This window comes from Pteropus vampyrus, unplaced genomic scaffold (genome assembly GCF_000151845.1).
Source record: "Pteropus vampyrus isolate Shadow unplaced genomic scaffold, Pvam_2.0 Scaffold562, whole genome shotgun sequence".
Lineage (NCBI taxonomy): Eukaryota > Metazoa > Chordata > Mammalia > Chiroptera > Pteropodidae > Pteropus > Pteropus vampyrus.
The window spans coordinates 501533-521981 of NW_011889343.1; the positions used below are offsets into that span (position 1 = coordinate 501533).

At 42.9% G+C, this 20449-nt stretch overlaps 1 protein-coding gene and 1 pseudogene across 1 annotated transcript in view; both read left to right on the forward strand.

Annotated features, from left to right (window-relative positions):
* Nucleotides 1–20449, forward strand: part of DAPK1 (death associated protein kinase 1) — a gene marked incomplete at its 3' end in the record, with an annotated part of 153981 nt that overhangs the window by 71558 nt on the left and 61974 nt on the right. The window lies entirely within an intron of this gene.
* LOC111733409 lies at nucleotides 12196–12314 on the forward strand (annotated as a pseudogene).

A 20449-nucleotide genomic window follows, 5' to 3' on the forward strand; every position in this document is an offset into this window, starting at 1 on the left:
GACCTCATCACTTGCTCTACGACTTCCTTCATTTCTGCCCGCTGTGGCATTCCAACAGTGATTAGGTCACTCCTGTAAAGGTAGCACATATGTGACCCTCTCAGGTAACTACTGAGACGTTAAACTTCTGAAGAGGTTTTCTGAAGTTTTAAGAAGCAGTGCTCAGAGTATGGTTCTGACAGTACGTGAGGACATTTGATATGAACACTTGATCATTATTTTGATATGTGGCCTTTATACAATTTGGCGTTGACTCTATCGTAAAATACAGACGATACAGACCTCTGTGGGACCACTATACACACTCCCCCTAACTACAGAGTCAGTGCGCAGTGAATATGTCTTCCAGGGACATGAAAATCAGGTAACTTATCTGAATTGTTTCTCTCCACCTGCTTTCAGTGTCCTTAAAACTGCTTTTGAACTCATCATCTAAAACTGCAGGCTGTTTCAGATGTTCAGACCAGCTTCCGAAAGCACATAGCTTTTGGAGATGCTCAGACATATTTATTATTCCTTGGACACGACTGTATTGCTCAAATTGCATAGCTTTATTGTGCTTTTGTTTTCATTTTCCTTCCGAGGGGAGGAACTGGGAATAGCAGTGAGTGATGGCCTGCCTGGGAGTGTCTTTCCTGCATCCTGATTAGCATCCTTAAAGCTTATCTGTCTGGAGGCAGATAGTCTCAGGTTTGCCTAAGCACAAGCTCTGATGATGGAACCAAGATGTGACTCTTTTAAAAACTTAGTTAATTTTACTAACAACAATATCCTGAAATCAAAACGAATTTACAACTACGTAGTTATCATGATCAGTAGTAGAGAAAGCTGACTCCAGAGCCTGTGTTTTAGAGGCGTTTAAGCCCATTTCAGTTTTGCAATCCACGTGTTCTGTATGTACTTATGGCTAGGTTGGGTTGTAAATTAGAGTTGAATCTTTTTCCTAACTATCTTTTGGCCACATGGACGGTAAGCTATTGTAAGTCAAAAGCAATGTGCTCACGTGACCAGCCTACAAAACAGAGCCAGCCTTGAAACCTGCCTGAACCGGCTTAGAAACTTGTAGAAACTTTACCTAGTGTGGAGAGAGTCTGTGACGAGGGAACAAACCAGCAATTCATCTTACATCCTTCACCTGGAGTAGAGCACATGCCCGGAGGTCATATGTATTTTTATACATTTATTCCCTTAACTTTTTTTTATAATTTGAAACTCATGGGCTTAATGTATTAAGAAATTTTAACTGAAATTTAATTTGAACAGGGCCTCACGTCCAAAGTTCGGTACTGCACAAAAAATAACTAAACTAAAAGAAAACAAATCTGGAAGGCCTTAAAAGCTATGCTACTTAATCAACTTTATGTTTTCAACAAAGATGGATTTTATGCTCTGCTGGAATGTGGCCTCGTACCTGGTACGTTCTTCTTCTCCAGTTTCTTTCTTAATGAGCCGGAGTATCCAAGTGAGATCTGAATTAAGCATACATAAAGCAATACTAAAAGAATCACTACAATCTTGGCAGCTTTTCTGATTGTACCAAATGATTTAAAGCAAAGTGAACTTGGAGGTGTATATTAGTCAGCTCGGGTTGCCATAACAAAATACCAGACTAAATTGGCTTAAACAACAGAAATTTATTTTCTCGCAGTTCTGGAGGCTGGAAGTTTGAGATCAGATGCAGCGTGGTTAGGTTCTGGTGAGAGCACTCTTTCTGGCTTGCAGATGGCTGCCTTCTCGCTGTGTCTTCACATGGCAGAGAGAGACAGCAAGCTCTCTGGTGTTTCTTCTCCTAAGGGCACTAATCCCATCACGACCGCTCTACTCTGCTGACCTTGTCTAACTGTAATTACCTCCCAAGGGCCCCATCTCCAAATACCATCACACTGAGGGTTAGGGTTTCAGCATATGAATTGGGGGGTGAGGGCAGGGGGACAAACATTCAGTACATAACAAAGAGAAGTGAGTTCAAAGGTTGGAAATGTCACAAAAAAAGCCAGTAGAGAAAAAGCAGTCATTAGAATCTCTGGGACTGTATTATCTAGCCTTTGGAGCCCAGTGACAGTTGACATTTGGCGACAGTCTTTACTGTGCTTCAGTCAATAGAATGGACAAGTCCTAAAAAATGTGGTTGAGTGGCTAGCAAGTTTAGTGAGACTGGCACCCACTTCAGTTGCTTCTGCCATGTTTTGCCATGACCATGAAACTTTCTTCCCCACCATGATCATACTTTGCCAACAGCCCCGCTTCTAACAGGGTCTCTGTGCCATAAAAGACCCTGAGATATTGATGATCAGAACCACAGCAGCACCAGCAGCTATGTCCACGTTCTTTCAAGAAGAAGCTGATCCCTGGGACCTGGGAGCCGTCTTCTCTATGTCAACGGTGGATACAGTTGTCTACTTTATGACATTTATCTTTCTATTTTTTAATAGGGAGAAGGAAGGGAGCAAAGGAATGAATAGTAAACCAGGAGAAAGATTGCTAGGGATTGTAATTCTCAGCTAGGAAAAGGAAGAATAACATTTTATTGTTAAAGATTCTCCTTTGGGGGGATATTTTGGGGCAAAAAAAAAAAAACAAAACTATCATACTATACCTGACACAATGACAGTGATCAAGAAAGATTCATTAAGTGAGTGAATGAAGGAATGAATGAATGAATGAATGCAAGTAGCAATCACTTAGAATTCAGGTAGAGACCCCAAATGTTCCTCAACATTTTTAAACTTGCCATTTGGCAGGAGCACTGAGCACACGATGCATAAATGCCCACAGCAGATTTTATGAGTCCCTCATGATGGGCTTGTTAATTCTTATGACTTCCACAAGCTAGGGGAAATAATAGCTATCAGTACCAGGATCTCTCACAAGTGAAGAAGAAATGAATCAGCCCTGTGTTTATGGTGCATAGAAAGAGCAGATGTCTGTGAGCAGTGAAATTCGGGGCTTGCAGACTTACCTCTTACCTCTCTCATGCCATCCTGTCGGCAGCTTTAACCTCCTCGAGGATGTTGTAACCATTACCTGCCTCCTGCTTTTGACCTCCTCATTTCCAGTAACCTTTTCCTCTGCTCCACGGCAGCACCAGAAGCTCTACTCAAATCTCCATTTCCAGGCAGCCATTCTCACAGCATTTCCTACCCACTGACCTATCCACCCCTTCTGCCATAACCACTCTGTGGCCTCACTGGAAACTTGCTGTCCATCCACCTCTTTTCACTATCCATCACCGCTGCCCTTTCTCTACTTTAGTCCTTGGGTGGGAGGAGGGGTAACTATGAAATAAGTAAGATAATATAGAAAATCAATTTACTAGATAGGATCGGACTTTAAAATGAGCTGAAGCATAATCTCTGTTTGTATTTCTCACTGGGCTGGATACATTTTTGTAGCCTCAGATAGTATGCTGCATAGAAATCTTGATGTTTGCCATTTTGGAGCCACAAGCTCATCTGCATGAACCAGTGGTTATACCAATAGGACTTCGCTAGAGAAGGCTGTTTGGTAATTGACTTCAAGTACATAAATGTCTGTTAGAATATGTAGATTGTCCAGTTGACCTCCATAGTCCAAATAGCAGAAGTATTTTTAAGAAGAAAATCATCTACATGCACATAAATGAAGAGTTGAACTTGTGTTCACATATTTTTAAGAAAAATATCCAGAATACATAGTCCGAGTTTCCAAGAGAATTTTGGTCTCTATTAGTCTTCTAATAAGCTCGGCAATAGTATCTTTCATCTTCTAATGATTAATGCGTTAGTAATGGTTCACCTCCCAGTGACTTTACAAGTATCCTTTCCACTTCCCTTCTATAAATAAAATAATCAAGCTATGTCCCAGTTTTATATCATAGCTATAAAATTAGCCAGATTTTGAAAGATGGCTTGAAGTATAGCTAGTCCAAACTGAGATGTACTTTGGGAGTAAGGCGCATGTTGGGGTTCAAGCACCAAAAAAAAAGTAAAATATGTCGCAATTTTTAATCTTTACTACGTATTGAAATTATAATATTTTGATATTTTGGGATAAATAAAATATATTGTTAAAGTTAATTTTACCTGTTTCTTTTTACTTTTTTCTTAATGTGGCTAATCAAAAATCTTAAATCGTACATGGGGCTTGCATTTGTGGCTTATATCTTTTAGACAGCTCTGTCCTAAATAAGTCATTGTTTTAATTTATACATATTTACTGCTTAAAGCTTAAGTTTAAATGAATATTCCAATTGTGAAGAATTCGTATTTATAACTCACTTCTTGTAATAAAAATTATTAGACACATCTTCTGAACAAATAATTGCTACTAATACTTAAGTAATGTAAATTCAATCAACCTTAATATGGTCAGAAAGATTGTAAGTTTTCGAAGCATTTCTTTTGTAAAATTTTGTCCTGTTTAAAAACATACGTTTGAGGGAAGTTAGAATTTTGGAACCAATGCGAAGTTCAATTTCGTTTGCTTTACCCCAAACTACTATCATTAACTCTTCTGAGCCAGTTATATAGTGACACGACACCCAGCTTTTTAAAGTTAATTCAGTATCCTGAAAGTCGCCTCCTTCAGTTTGTTTCCATGTGTCTTTTTCGTATTATATGGACCTAGTAATATAAAACATCTAATTAGCATTCTCTTTAGTGATTGGGCCAAGGAATCAAAAATTAACAGGAGAAACTTGGAATTACAAGGCCCACGTCTGAACAAATGATTCACTTTCCCATTCAACAAACATTTGCTGAGAGGAAGAAGGAGGTAAGGTGTGAGTCCTGGAAGGGTTGGAACTTCCTCTCCTCCCTTTCATGTAAGTTCCATGGACTCCTAGACAGACCCAAAGGCATAGATTTAGAAGTATGCAGTGTATTATAGTAGCTGCACAGGTTGCCTATTTCATCACTATCAGGCCTATAGGGACAATTTTTAAGTAGCTTCTGGGCACCAAGCTTTCCTCTATATTCCCTGCCTTTATATTGGGTGGATGACAGTATTGTACATTTATGTTAATAATAATGGAAGGAAAAACAAGACCAGATCTTTCTCTACTCCCTTCGCCTAGTCAAAATTTTCTTTTAGCACTTTGTTTTTCGACATGGAGCACTTCTTTGCCTCTGGAGAATGCTAATGTTAATTTTTATTGTGCAGAATAAATGTTGGTCTTGCATGATCAAAGTCACAAAGTTAGCTTTGGAGATTTGAGACTTCTTTGAACATGTGCAAACTCAAGTTAGAAACAGCCTCAAACAGCCTCAGCTGAAGTCTTTCCTCCATGACGGTCCACGAGATGAACCAACAGCATATAACCTGTCCCAGGGTGAGATTGCCTCACAGAATTTGACCATCCACTCACTCCTGAGCCCATTAGGCCAGAAAAATGTCAGAATAATATTAATCAAGGACCTAAGACCTGGAAATTGGCCATTTTTGTTCTCATGCTTTCCTTCTCTTCCCCCTGAATATTTCAGTATTTCCTAAGTTCAAGCAGTCTAGCACCGACCCCACATGCCAAGGCGTTCTGAAGCCAGCAGCCTTCAAGGAGATCCACTCAGCAGCCCGTGCTCAAGAGGGCTTCTCCAAAATAGGACACAGAACTTGCGTAGATTTTTCCTTCTCTTATTTTCTCTAATAGGACAACATATGAGCCTTGGCATGTGCTTAAGAGATACAGATGGTTTTAAGCAACCATATACAATAATAATTGTTCTAATTACAATAGTGAGCATATGGCTCATATTACATGTCAGGCACTATCAAAAGAGCTTTACATGTGTAACTCATTTAATCTTTACAATAGTCCTCTAGCATAGGTACGGTAATGACACTCAATTGCTGATAGGGAACCTGGGTCACAGAGAGGATGAGTAACTTGCCCAAGATCACACAGCTAATAAGTGGCAAAGCCAGGATTTGAAACCAGGCCCTCTGCCTCCAACGTTTAAGTCAGAATCCTGCAGAAAATTAATTTTATCTGTCTAAATATTTTCGTTCTGAAAGACTTGAAATGGCTGTTTCTAAAGCCTGCTTAAAAGAATTCCTTTTCCTTGCTCCATCATCTCCTATTAGGGACTGACCTAAACTTATTAGAGATCTTCGGACATAGACACGGGGGTTTTATTCTCAGCTGTGATATCACAGCATTATATTTGTTTGATAGTATAGAGTATGTAAAGCACAATCACATCTTTTTACCTCTTGAGTTTTATAGCAGTCCCATAAGCTAATTATTAATTTCAACTGTGTTTTTTTTTTAATTTACCAATGACCAGGCTGAGGCTCAGAAAAGGTGACGAAGGACCGGCGCTCCCACTGACCGTAGTCAGGAAAGTGAGACCAGTACCCAATACTGCTGTCTCCTGGCCTGGCATGCTCCCTTCTCCCCCGATGCATTTCTGCCCCTGCTGGTATTCTCTCACTTCAAAAAGTTAATCTTAAGGTGCCGATGTATAAAATATATTTCCAAATAGAGTCTAGAGAAGTTGATGGCAACATTGCTTTTATTTTGAGTTTCAGTCTGGAAGGATCATTAGGAGATTCAGAAAATGCATGAAGAAGAAATTTTGTTGTAGGATTTCAACTATGTATATGCTCAACAATATGTTTTCTTTTAGTTAAGCAAGAAGTACAGTAAGCCAGAGCCTGGATTTCTACAGCCCCTAGAAGCAGAGCATCTTAAGGTTGGAAGGAATCTAAGAGACCATTGTCCAACCTCCCACTCATTCCTGGCTGATGGCCTCATTCCTCTTGACAACCTTTCAAATAGCAACAGTTCTCATCCCCAGAAGCAAAATCTCTTTATTGCCCTGCTCCCTGCCTCTGACTGCCACCTACACTCTCAGCTTCTCTCCTACCAAGTGCAAGTGCCCATCATGGGGCCCAGGCTCGTACTGAGTGCAGGAGCACTGCACTCAAACACGCAGGGGCTGCAGAGAGGTTGCCCTGTGGTTGTGTCAATTGTAGTCAGCTAGAACCGTCAGGTATTTCCTATATGAACTGCTGTCATGTTAGGTTCATTTCTTTGGACCCAACTATAGGCGTTTCTGTTTATTTCTTTTATGAATTTTATTATTTAGCCTGCGGGATAATTTAAATTCTAGGTTCCAACAGTAAATTCAGCCATTCCTTTTAAATTAGTTATTTTAAAATGTGGTAAGTGTGCTTTCATCTGATGTACTGAAGAATGTCTTGTCTAGGACAGTGCTAAACTAGAGAGCCTTATGGCCTGCCAAAATCCACCACATGGTGATTCACCATTTCATCTACAAAAATATCATGAAAAATATGCTGAAATAAAAACATTTCCTTTCTTGTCTATATAATTTCCCATTTCAACTTGTCTTATAATACGGTCGGAGGGCAGGGGAGAGGTTCTTGCTGATTGTGCAGCCTATTGATCACCTGCTGTTTTTAGTTAAACTGATCAATAATCAATGTCAGTTTTTGCTGGTGACTAAGAACAAATTAATTGATCTTACAGAGAGATCCAGTTGGGTCCTCATTTAACAGTAATACAGCATCCTTATTAACATTGTTCCAAGATTACCAGAAATGACTTGAGATTTCTTCTGCCACACTGATGTTCAGCTTTCTCAGACCTGGAGATGTGAATTTCTTTTAAGTGCCTAGCTAAGTAATCTTTTATTATCTCTTTTCTAAACTCAAGTTTCGATTTCACCTTAACAGGATTTTCCCAACTTTTCCCTAGGTGAAGGTCATTGGCTGAAAACACACACACAAAATGGAAGCTAAAAAGAGTTTTGTTTCCTACACCATTGATGCTGACCAGCCATTTTTAGTCCTTTTCTATCTTCTTGCTCAGAAACTAACTTAAGTTTAGGCTTTTTTCCCCTCTTCCAAAACTTGGAATTAATTTAGGGTTCTTGAATAAGTTGTGCTATTTTGTTGTATTTATACAAGATCACGAACCATGTCTTCCAACTTTTCATTCTTTAGAAATCTGACCTCATGGAATTTGCAAATTGCATTGGGCCAATCACAAACAGCTTAATGACTATGAGAAATTCTTATTTAAAAAACTATTAAGGTTGTGTTCCAATTAGGGAATTTACCCAGCTACCTAAAGTTATGGCCTAAGGCAACTGCTCACGCAAAGCACTTGGCCCCAAGGAGACAAGGAGAATTCCCCTGAAGCATCAATAGACTATATGACTGTCATACACTTTTGCTTTTCAAGTGAATGTAGGTGATCACATATACTGATTGTCCCCTTGACACGCTTATAAGGCAGGTGGGCAGCTTCCAGGGGACCAGTTGAGGCCTACCACAAAATTAGAGCCCAGTGAATGTTTGAGAAAAGTAAATGCACATGGACGGCCCAAGGCCAGGATGTTTTTAAAGCAAATGATAAGATATCTTGTGTGATAGTTTTAAATACTGGAGCAACTGGCTTTCCATGTCCAGAAAGTTCCGTGGAAACAATTTAAATATGTAGTCAGCATATAAACTTAGAGTAACCATGGGTGACCGAGTTAACATGTATGAATTCTAAAATGTTATTGAATGCACACAATATTGGGCTCTTGGCACTCAATTAGTGGTGTTAATTTTCGGAAAGAATTCTATGTACATATGTAATCGAAATGATTTTTTAAAAACTAATGTATTGCTAGATCACTATGAAGGGAATTAAAACTCAAACTTGATAAGCCAATTCTTCTAGTATTATTTCTTTGTGATTCTAAGTGTAGTAACTGGTGCCATATCTCTCATAAATGCCTAACAAGTCATGAAGTAGCAAGAAAAATTTATTTATTTTCATGCCATTCACTTGCCCATTAAGTGGAAAGTAATCTCTAAATTGTGTACATTGGACTTCTACAGCTTCTTAGTCAGTACCTCCCTCTCAGAGTTCACTTTCATCATGAAGCTACCCAGCTACATCAGAGTCCAGCTGCCTTCTCTTCTCGAGCTGATCTAGAACCCCCAGAAGTCAGCACCCTAGAGTGAAGGCCTAAACAAATGTAGGTTTCTTCTTGTAGGATTGTCCCTTGCTCCAGGGCTATCGCCACTGTTTCCTCTGGGCCTGCTTACCTGCCCGGAAGTGGTGATGGCTCTCTAAACCAGGTAGGCTGCAGATAAACACAGGCTCTTGATCAAAGAGGCATTGTGGACCTTTGGGAAGGCATTGTGGCAATCTCACTCAGCTCTGCAGTCAAAGGTGCCATCAGCATGGGAAGGGGTGCAGAGGCCCTCAGGCCTCCAACACTGTAGATGAGGAAGTGGGAGCCTGCAAGCAGAACGGCTTCTCCCCGACACCTCAGAGGCCCTCACCCCTTCACCCTGAATGCCTTCCTCCCTCGCTTGCCAGAAAGTAATGTTTCTATCAGACAAAGCTTCGGAAGCCTTCTATGAATGATCACTTCTAGTCTCCTTGAATTCACATTCCACATTTTCTTGGGAAGCAACGTCCCACGGAAAGGTCGTTGGGTTTACAATCCCAGCTTCAAGAAGTAGCACTTTTATACCTCATACATGGAAATTTTTCATTTTCCTGAGTATTTGACCTAAAACCAATTAGTGACACCTGCTCCTCAGAAGTCTCACTTCCTGGGAGAAGTGACATCATCCATGTTCTCAGTCTCTTGGCTGTGGTATTTACAGCCTTTCCCTGCCTCTGACATAAGCTTCATGTTTGCTGAGTCCGATCGCAGGGGTGAGATCAGCCCACATGGCAGGCATCCAGGGAGCTCTGCTTCCATTGAGGGAATACTCAGACTTCCCGGGAGCTCTGGTTTCTCTCTAACTTATCATCTTTCAGTTTTATCTGCCTGGCTCTCTCTTCAGGTAACTCCAGCAGTGAATTTCCCTGACAGCTTCGCTTGCCTAACCTGAAGTGACCCCTCAGTCCTCTGCCTGTTTTCTCCTCTCCTCAGACTTTCTCTGCGAGGCGAGTCCCCACCTGATTCAGAGCCAAGGTGACAGACAGATCTGTAGACATCATGGGAAAGGTCTTGGCCAAGAGCGCTGTGAAAAGGATTCCTCCTGGCTGGGCTGACAGCCAGGCAACCACTAGCTGCCTCGTTGAGACCTGGGCCTGTGACTCTTGCAACTGCAGAGAAGGAAAACCCAGAAGAAGCTGCTACTCCCTCCCCTGTTGGAGTCAGTCTCCAGAGCCAGACAGGCCCTTGTACAGCATCTCTGATACACATCAGTCATATGGCTGCACTAAAAGCCACATAACACCACGCATATTTTAATTTCTTCCAAGTCACTCAAGTCCAAACTCTTCACGAAAACAGACCTGACTTCTTTAGATAAGATGGAGCTGTAAGGTGGAGCTAATTCTTCCAATGATAAAGCACGACAGAGAGTCCTAGATCTGCCTGTGAAAGCACACGGACAAATAGTATTTCTATCTAAGCTTGGAGGGAAGACATGAAAATATTCACATATCTTTGTGCACTGCCTGCCATGCTCCAGAGCTGGGCAGAGGACATATCGGGGAGGATTACCCGATGGTTCATATAAACTACCTTTAATCTGTGCAACTTAATGTAGTATTTACACAATTATGACTTATGCCCATCAGGCTCTACCCAACTTTTCCTTTCTCGTTACCTCTAGCTAGTTTTCTCCATCCTGAATCTTAGCATCTTGAATGAATCTTTCTTTTGGGGGGCCATGGAATAAGGAACTTAAGCTCAGCATCTTGTCTGTCTTCCCTTTCACCATGAAGTTATATGAACCTCCTGCTCCCTTTTTCAACTTTTTTTCCCCTGAGAGCAGCTTGCCGAGTTGAGAACAGATCGTACTTTATGACCCAGTTAACTTTAGCCCAATAGCTGAAAGGGGATTACATGACAAAGTCAGGATGATCAAATAATGGGATTGGCCCAAGGGATAACATGCTGAAGTTGGAATGATAAGCACGGGACTAACCGCTCTGCGATTTAAGAGGGCCCCCTGTAGCTCGAATACGGCCTTAGGGCAGGAAGCCCTGATCCCAGTGATGTGGTCACCATTGAATAAATGGGAGAGCTGTTCCCAGTGTGACACCCTTTCCTTATAAAGTCATTTTACTTTCCAAAATACAGGACTCTCAGGGTAACCGTGATTCTGATGTGGGGCTTCTATATTCGGAGAAAATATTTGAAGCATTGTCATACTTTTTATTTGTTTGGTCCATTGGAGGTCCAACTTGATACAGTTTAGACTGTATCAAATGACACTTTTCCAAGACTTGTTTTCTTCTTCCATTCCCTTTTGTTTATCAAACAGCCATGAGCACCAAGCCTGTGTGCTGAGCCCAGCCCTGAGTTAGCTACCAGGGTGGTGCCAAGCAGAGTGGGCGAAGTTTCACCTGACCCTAGAGCAGGATCCCCGCTCGCTCTGCACACCTCCTTCACGTAGCACTGGCAGCTCTGTTACATGGCAATGTCTTGTAAATTCCTGCCACAGACCAGATCTGAATGAGGCACAATCAGGCGTGGCGACAAGTGACAAGAACCAAAGCGAGGGCATCCGGAACAAGATGGCAGTGTGATCCCCAGACTCATGTGACTCCAGTGCCGGGGAGGCTAGTTGGGACACACTGTAAGGGATCCACAGGCTCCGGGCTCCTTCCCATCACCACTGCACTTTTCTCGGGGTGGGTGAGGGGGCTCATGGCCAAGGTGGCCTCGAGGGCTCAAGAGCTCACCTGTAAATCAGCCAGCACGCATCACTGCGCTCTGCCTCAGAGCTTCTACTCTGCCTCCTCTCAGTTGCTAGCGAAAATACCCAAACCCAACTGACCATCTGAAAGACAAGAAAAACTCCCAATTCTCTGCTAATCTCAAATGGTACTGGGCTTCCGACTAGACTAAGACCATCATACAATTGCCTGTCTCTTCTATGCAGCGCTTGACCAGCAGCCAGGAGGCAGAGGCAGCAGACAGCCTCCTCTCCCAGGCCTCACTCAGTTAGTTCCCACCCTTCTCATGGTCCACAGTGTCCCAAAAGGGCCTGAACCCTGTGGGCATCTTCCACTGTTAGTTCTGCCCTCAGCTCCATCCAGGACCAAAGGTGGGCACTGTGACTGGCATCATGCCTTAGAAATTAACCTCAAAATTCAACTCAGTGTTGAGAATTAAAAGGAAACAACAGTTCATAGAGAGCCCAGTCCCAGCTCTTAAGGAGCCAGCCATTTAATGGAAGAGAGGACCATACCAAACTTTAAGAAAACTAGATTTCAAAATGCTTCATGTCTACAGCCATGCCACCCTGAACAAACCCAATCCCATCTGATTTCGGAAGCCAAGCAGGGTCGGGCCTCATTAGTGCTTGGATGGGAGACCACCTAGGAAGACCAAGTGCTATAGGCGTAAAAAATAAAAAATAAGGGATTGTAAGCCGACAAGGTCCTTGCAATCTGTGAGGTCAACCAAGGGTTACCTCGCCTAAAAAAAAAAAAAAAAAAAAAAAAAAAAAAAAAAAAAAAAAAAAAAAGGGTCATGACCAGAAAAAAAGGATTTATGGTAAAAAACCCCAAACCCTCAGAAACACCCCTTGGAGAAAGCAAGGTCTGCTGAGTCCTGCATGCAGAGACCTGTTTTGACTCTGAACTTGGTTGGCCATGAAACCCTTTCTCTAAGTAGCATCTCTTTATTTGGAAAGTGCTCCTACAGATGGAGCTGAGATATTCCTCCTCTAAGAGGTCTCTCAGGGACAAGTGGAGTGAACAAATGCACTCACTACTATCTTTCTAATCTTCCTTATTTCTGAGTCCTCACTTGCTCTGGTTTACTAATTCTTTAATTATAACAAGGCTGTTCAAGCTACCTGATACTCTGTGTATTTGGTTTCTTTGTCCTGCTGGCAGCACCACACTTGTATGGGGAGCCAGACCCTTGCCCTCCCCTACCTTGGGTTCTGGGTTTCACCCTGTTCTCCTGGGCAGGACCACACTTCTCTGTGTGGTCCTGGCCTCTGGGAGGATGCTCTCCCCAATGGGTTTGCCTCTGTGCCGGGCTTCCTCCGCCAGGTGTGTTACTCACAGGCTTCCCAGCCAGCCCTTAGGCAGCACTTCCCATTCTGCATCTCGCTCCTGATTCGCATGTTGTTCTGGTTCCCTGGGTGACCCACTGCTGTTTATCCCCTTGTTGAACTCTGCCTCTCGCCATCGGCACCCTGGCAACCTGCGCTGCTTTCTCATTGGTGGGAGAACAGTTGTTCTCCAGATTATTGCCATTTTGACAAAGCCCTGGTAGCAGTTCACGCTAATTTTTGGAGGGTTTAAAATAATAACAGTGATAATGATAATAAATCACCAGCTTTGCTTGTTTTGTAAAAAATGGTTTGCCTTCCTGTCACGCGTAGCTTCTCAAGGGGCAGAAAGAGAGCAGTCCTGAGTGTGGGCTGCACCACGGGTATGTTCCAGAGGAACTGAACGTGATGCTGAATCATCCGGTCCCCCTGTGAGCATAGCCTATGACATCACCTGGAATTCCTGCAGCTGGCGGGTTAGGATGGAAGGGGAGGTTTTCATTAAATGAGGACATAGTGCTTCTCTTCACAGGCATCCCCTCACGGTGGTGTCACTGTGGGAAACCCTGGGTGTTCAGACCAGTCAGAATGAAGATTAGGTAGTGGTATGTTTACTGGGCCCTGTTACAGTGTTTGGTTTCTGTGTGTTTCCCAGGGTGGGAATCTGCTTCTCCACAGACTTGGAAAGGTGAACTAGAGGTGACCACAGCTCAGCCAGAAACCTGTGGAGGCATTTCAGTGAGAGTCTTTGGGGTTTGTTGTTGTTGGGTTTTGGTTCTGGCACAGCGGTGCCTCCTGAATGATGCAGCACTTTCCTTGAAAGATGAGGGATTGCTGCCAAATGAGAAGTGAAGAAACTGAAAAGTGAGCCCACACACACTGATGTAACGAGAGGGCTTGTTTATGAGAGATGGGGGGACCTGCTTTCAACACGGTCTGGGCACTGTCAATCCTTTCTACACTCTTCCCTTAGGCCTGTCCGCAACATTGGTCACGTCCTGGCCCCTCACCCTCCGTATCGAATCCTTCCTCTACACAGCTTCCGGGGCCATCTGTTAAACCTACCGTCCAAAATATTCTAGTGGCTATTCCAGCTGCATAAAACACAAACTTGGTAGCTTAAAACAACGTATGATTTCTTGTACTTCTGTGGGCTGCCTGAGTGTTCCTGCTGAGGGTCTCTCATATGGTTGCACTAAGCTGTTGGCTGGGACTGGACCCATATGAAGAGTTGATAGGTCAGACATACAAGATGGCCACTCACCTGGACAGCCTTTTAAGGCTGCTGTCAGCTGAGCAGGAGCTGTTGACAGGAGCACCTCCAAGTGGCCTTCTGCCAGCATGATGGTTGGGCTCCAATAGGGAGCTCCCAAGAATGTATGTTCTGAGAAACCCAAGCAGAAACCTCAGAATCTCTTCTGCCACATTCTGATGGTTAAACAAGGTTCAGATTCCAGGAGATCAGGCTGAGTTCACCTTGTGATGGGAGAGGCGAGGTCGCCCTGAGAAAAAGTATGTGAGATGGAAGATATGGCTGAGGCCATATCTGCAAAATGCAGTCAGCTTCACCTGCCCACAGGCTGAAACTTCGGCATCCAAGCAAAGCCACAAGGTCCTTTGGAGACCAAAGGGAACATTATCGATAGGTCTCTATCCAATATGAAAATAGCTTTATTAGTCCTAATGGAGAAATTAAAAAATAGAAACTTAACACATAGATTTCAAAGTTGTCAAGTAGAAAATGCCAAGAAATTTAGTGCTGCTTTTCAGCCGCTGGAACATTGCCCTCTGTGCTTCTTTGAAGAGCACGAAGCTGAGACAGCTTATTAATTTCCTCTTCTACATGTGCTTGATGTGCTTAGGGAACCCACCTTACACTCACATGCATGACCTTATTTCTTCTTGTTATCACCTGTGCACAGATAGGGACACTGAGGCTCAGAGAGATTCCCTGCTTTCCTATGTTGTTGGCAAAGTTGAGGCCGGCATTGCTCCTTTCCGGGCAGGGCCCTGAACATCTTCTCCACTGCTCCCTTTTCTTTCAAAAATTCTAGGCAGGCTCTCTCATGCCTCCTCACTTTGGCTCCCTTGTGCCACTTCTTAGATCCTGTCACTCTGCACATACCTTCTTCATTTCCTGACTTGCTCTCAGCGTTCAGGACACAACCTGGATCTCCTGACCTCACGCTCTCCCCCAGAGTGGCCCAGAGTGGACATGTCCTTTTTTATGACCCTTCCCACATTATGGTGTTAGATGCTTATCTCTCCCTTAGTCTATAAGCTCCTCAGAGTCTTTTCCCCAGCCATAAATATAAACTGTTATCAAATGTTAACCATCCTTGAATAATCATTTTGGTCACCTCACCTCTTACTTAAGACCTGTAATTCCAGTATTCCAGCAGGATTCAAGCCACTACCCCTTTCTTCAAGAAAAACAGTTGGCCCATAAACCAGCACTAAAATTGTGCCAGGGGATTAATATACAAATGCAAAAGTAAAAATTATTTTGTGTTAATTAGAAACCTTACTGCGAAGATTTGGAAGGAGGGCAGAGTTGAAACTTATCGGCTGTTTGATTTAAGTATTAATGTAGGGAATTCACAATAATAAATAGTTACCATAAATAATTTTTAATGGTTATATGTACAGGGTAGATATATTTAAAATCAAAGAAAAATTATATGCCATTTTAGTCACTTTTTTTTTAATCTGCACGGACCTTCCTGGGTATTAGTATGTTCTAAGTGGTGTCTGCATCAAAGTCAGTAATGAAAATATGAGAGCCTAGGTTAGACCAACCAACCCATATGGGAGAAAAAATTGTCACATCCAGCCAGCTTGCTCTTCCTGCATTCTGAATGCAACATCTCCGACATCGTATGTCCATCCCATCTTTCCCCAAGTGAGAGCAAAGCTCCCACAAAGAAATGAATTTAAAAATTAAACCCGAATGGATTAAGCAGAGTTCAAAAGGTTTACTTTTAAGATCTTACGAAATGTATAAGACCAACAAAAACACAAATGCTTCACCAATTTCATGTCACCCTTGTGCACTGACCTTGAGAATCTTCTGTGGTTCTGATGATCAGTATTGTGCTTCCTAAGCACATACGCAAACGTGGCTTACTTTTTATTGCAGAGTGCCTCCGAGCATGTCAAAGCGATGGTTTTAATTAATTAAAACACTTTATGAGTTTTCAGTGAGGAGGAGAAGGCTATATCGCCTAAACTTATTTGACCACAAACTCTTCTTTTTGCCTTCCCCTCAGAAAGCTCTTTCCTAGAATGACCCTCCAGTCCTGTCTGCAACTTCACAAAGGGGTGGCTTGTATCTCAAGCAAAATGGACACAAGCCCAGCATAGGAACCAGGCTCAGTGAATAGAGCTTAAGAGCAAATACACTTGGGTATGGAGTCATTTCTCAATTATGCAAACTTACTTGCTGAATGAATTGGGGCAATTTTTAAAACATCTCTCTGAGGCTTAGTTTTCTCATGGATAGAAGAAATGACAATGATGTGATTCTCATTGAGTTGTGATAATAAGATGATATGTATAAAGAGCCTTGCATAGAATCCTGGTTATTGAGCGACTACAAGGATGCTGATTTCTTTGTCTGACTTACTAATATATCCAATTTGATCAGTATCCTTGTAGTCACTTATTGAGCGACTTGATCAAATTGGATATATTAGTAAGTCAGACAAAGAAATTAGATGGCAGATTGTCCTTTATGAAGCTTTTCTCCTTTTAACTAAAGTTTTTCTCTTTTTAATAAATTTGTGATTATGTTTGAGTTAATTATTTTTTGGTGTGAAGCTCTTTCAATCAAGGATATGTCTCATTGTCTTGTGTCTGTAGTTAAATGTTTATTACACTTAACTGAGTGTTTATGTGTCAAAACGAATTTAGCTCTCTCTACCTAGTGCAACAAACTGTTCTGTCAGTTATTAGATAACAGAGAATGTTAGTTCATTGTTTAAAAAATGACAATTGATTCCCATTATTCATGATAGTTTTGTTCTATAAATTTACTGCAAACATTGAATTAGCGAATACTGAGCCATTGGTCCTGGAGAAAAAACAGGGTTAGGTTCCTGCCAGCCTCTGGTCACAACATTTTAACAACAGATCCATGCATGTTTTATGTGTATTTCTGTTTAATGGCACCTTATTTAATATACGTCGTTGATTCATTAGCATTGAACTCATAGCCCACAGCATTAAAGTCATGCCTAAATGAAGCTTATCTAACACACATATTTTCTCTGTAAGGCACATCGCAGCCTCTGTACTTAGGAATGCTGGACAATACTTTAGCACTATACTTGGGGGCCTTTATGAATAGTGAAATCACCAACAAATAACACAAAATGCAAAAAAACATGGCACTAAACAGAGCATAAAAAGGACACTTGTTTACAGTATGAGAGCTGAAACAAGAAGGCAGAATGTTGCCTTGATCGACCTTAGCTGGGAACATGCCCATTGGGCAACTCCAGTCTGCAAATGACCGTGAAAGCGGGGCAAGTGTTAGTCATGAGGTCAACAAATAAATTTTAGCAAGTAGGTGAATCTGCAAATATGGATCCTGCAAAAAATGAGGATCACCTGTTCTTTGTTTCGTCAATTTAAAAGTCCCCGTTTACATGAGTTTCTATTTTCCAGTAAGGAAGCTACATTCCCCCTCCCACTGAACCGTGGTTTCAGCCATCTGTATGGGTGCCAGTCATGGAGGATCCTCGAGTGTTTGTAACAGGAGATGGAGACTGGGGCAACAGGCAGTCCTTCAAGTGCTCTGCAGTGGTGGCCTTGCTTCTCTGTGTGCATTTACTTCTCCCTGCTCAGACCTCACCCGGAAGGCTATCGGGTTGTTTATTCTGGAACTTATGATTTAGAAGCTCTTGCCAACTCCCCCCTCAACCTCTACCCCACTCCTCCGCCCCCACCAAATTGTTTTTTTCAGTTGGTGGATGAGGCGGGTATTAGAGAAGAGGCACTGCTCCCCCAAAGTGCTCTGAGGAATGGGGGCGGGGCTGGGCCAGCTGCCCAGGAAGGAAAGGATGGGAGCAGCAATTAGCCAACAGTCCAAGTCGAATTAGACCTCACAAAGCAAATTACTGTTCTTAGAGAAAAGTTTCTTCTCCGAAGTGTCTGTTCTTAGTTTGTTGGCTGCCTGCGGAGATTGCACTGGGAAAATTCCAGACCCATGATACCAAGTGTACCGCAAGGCCTCTGCGCCTTGAGTGGGTGTCCTGCCTGCCCTTGGGCTCTGCTGTGACTCTGAGTTTTCAGGGGAGGGCCCAGCGGCAGTGAGCAGCAGTCAGCCCCAGTGCGTTCCCTCTGAGTGGGGCCCAGAGAGGAAGGGAGCAGGATGATGGGTTTCAAGGTGGAAGCCAGCAGCCAGATTTAGCAGTAGCTGTACACACTTCAGCTGTGTAGTTTTCCTTATTTTTCCCTTTAGGATTCTTTCCCCCCTTGGCAGTCATGAAAGGTGATATTTTGGGGCTTATACTGCAGCGCTTTGGGATTTAAGCAACCATGAGCTAATGACAGTAACTCCAGTTGTCGAAGATGAATCATAGCTAACAGTTATTGAAGACTTACTACTTCGAGATGCTGCCCTAGCCACTTTACGCATTGTAGCTCATTTAATCCGTCCCCTTCCACTCCAGCTGCCCTCTCAGGCAGGCCCTATTATTATACCTACTTTACAGATAGGAAACTGAGGCATAAAGCGGTTAAGTAGTAAGCAAGCCCATGGTCACACAGCAAGTAGGTCATGGAACCAAGACTCAAACACAGGCAGTCTGTGCCCCAAGCCCTACACAGTTCTACTGAATTATGGTGAAGCATCTTCAGTTTAACACCTCTGGTTTTTAGGATTATAGATTCGGAATGCAACATTGTGCATGGGCTCCTGAGAAGCTCCACACCCATTGCCTCTGGAAATAGAAAGAAGCCCTTAACTACCCTCTATCCTCAAGGAATTTCACTCTTGGGAGGGGAGGAAATAGCTAAGAAACAGGCAGAAAAGAGCCAGTGCCTCAGAAGGGTGTGAAGTGCTCTGTGGACTCAGGGGTGCCAGAGAGAGCACTGATTGGAGCCAGGAGGTGGGGCAGGTTGTTGGAGAGTGAGAAATAAATAGCGAAAGATGTCTTTAAAAAGGCAGAATTGAGATGGACCTGGAAAGCGCCCCTCAGAATCATTCTACGCCCTCTTTGACCCTCTGCAGCCAAGGTTAGCCTGGACATAGCAGGTACTCATGCAGCGTTAGAATCCCATGGGGTGGGCGGAGGGGGTCTTTCCTGCCTGCTAGCACCTTAGCCCCTCCTTTCTCGCCAGTGCCCCCCTCATGGCAACCCCAAAGTGTGAGTGAGGGATTAATTGTCTGGTGAGGGAGTGGGCTTCCAGATGTTTTGCTGCAAAGCTGGGTGACACAGTCAGCTTAGATCTGTGCACACACTCCTGTCCTTGACACACAGGATGTCTGGGACTTTAACCCCGCCGTTAGGGTTGGCAGGCCTTGGTGCCCTCACCTTCCCATAATGAAACGGGGAAAACAATCAACAGCAGAATATTTGATAGAGAAATTACTCAGTTCTTTGAATTTAGGCTTGATTTAAGTTCTTTGTAGATCACCTGCAGATTTTTTTTTTCATTTTGTGTTTTAATGCAATGTGATTCAAACCACAGACTCTGCCTTGAGTCTTTACAGCCCGAGACAAACCGTCATGATGGTGACCGTGACCATGACTGTGTGAGAGGCATCGTGGACAGCCTAGGCCCTGGAATCATGGTTGCTTGTGGTTTCGAGGTGCCTTGCTCTCCCGGGGCCCCTTGAGATTCCTCAGTAGGGACATGATACCGTCTTTGTGGGGAATGAGGCTATTTTCCTTCCTTTCTCCATAAACTCCATTCTGCTTTCCAGCCCCCTCCCCACAATAGACAGAAAGACCAGTTCTTCACTCTCCAGAGAAATTAGAAAGTGGTTGTAATAAAGTCATAGCAGATCCCACGACTCTTTAAGGTGGTGATTTTATGGGCATTTGGTGCTAGCGTTCCGATGTGATTTCTTCTTCTCTGCTATCCTGCTATAGGGGAAAAGAGTATTAATAACCTGTCATGCAAAAAAGTTTGCTATAAAAATAATCCTTCGCTATGTGTTTTTTTCTTCACTGGCCACCCATTGCTAAAGTAAATGAGTTACATTTTAAATATCCATTCTTTAACATCAAAATATTACCTTTAATTCGAATTTTCTCTTCCCCTTTTGTCTTTATGGGAGGAGAATGAAGCTAGCTAAAAATAACTGTGATAATTCTATACATAGCACTTCTCCAGCAGGTGCCAAGAAATGTACAGATCCTGTGATGGGTGGAAGAAGTGATGATAGATGCAGGAAGTGTCTTTCTATTGTGTTTCACTTATATTCAGACCCTACTTACCTCTAAAGATCTCCCCCGCTTACATA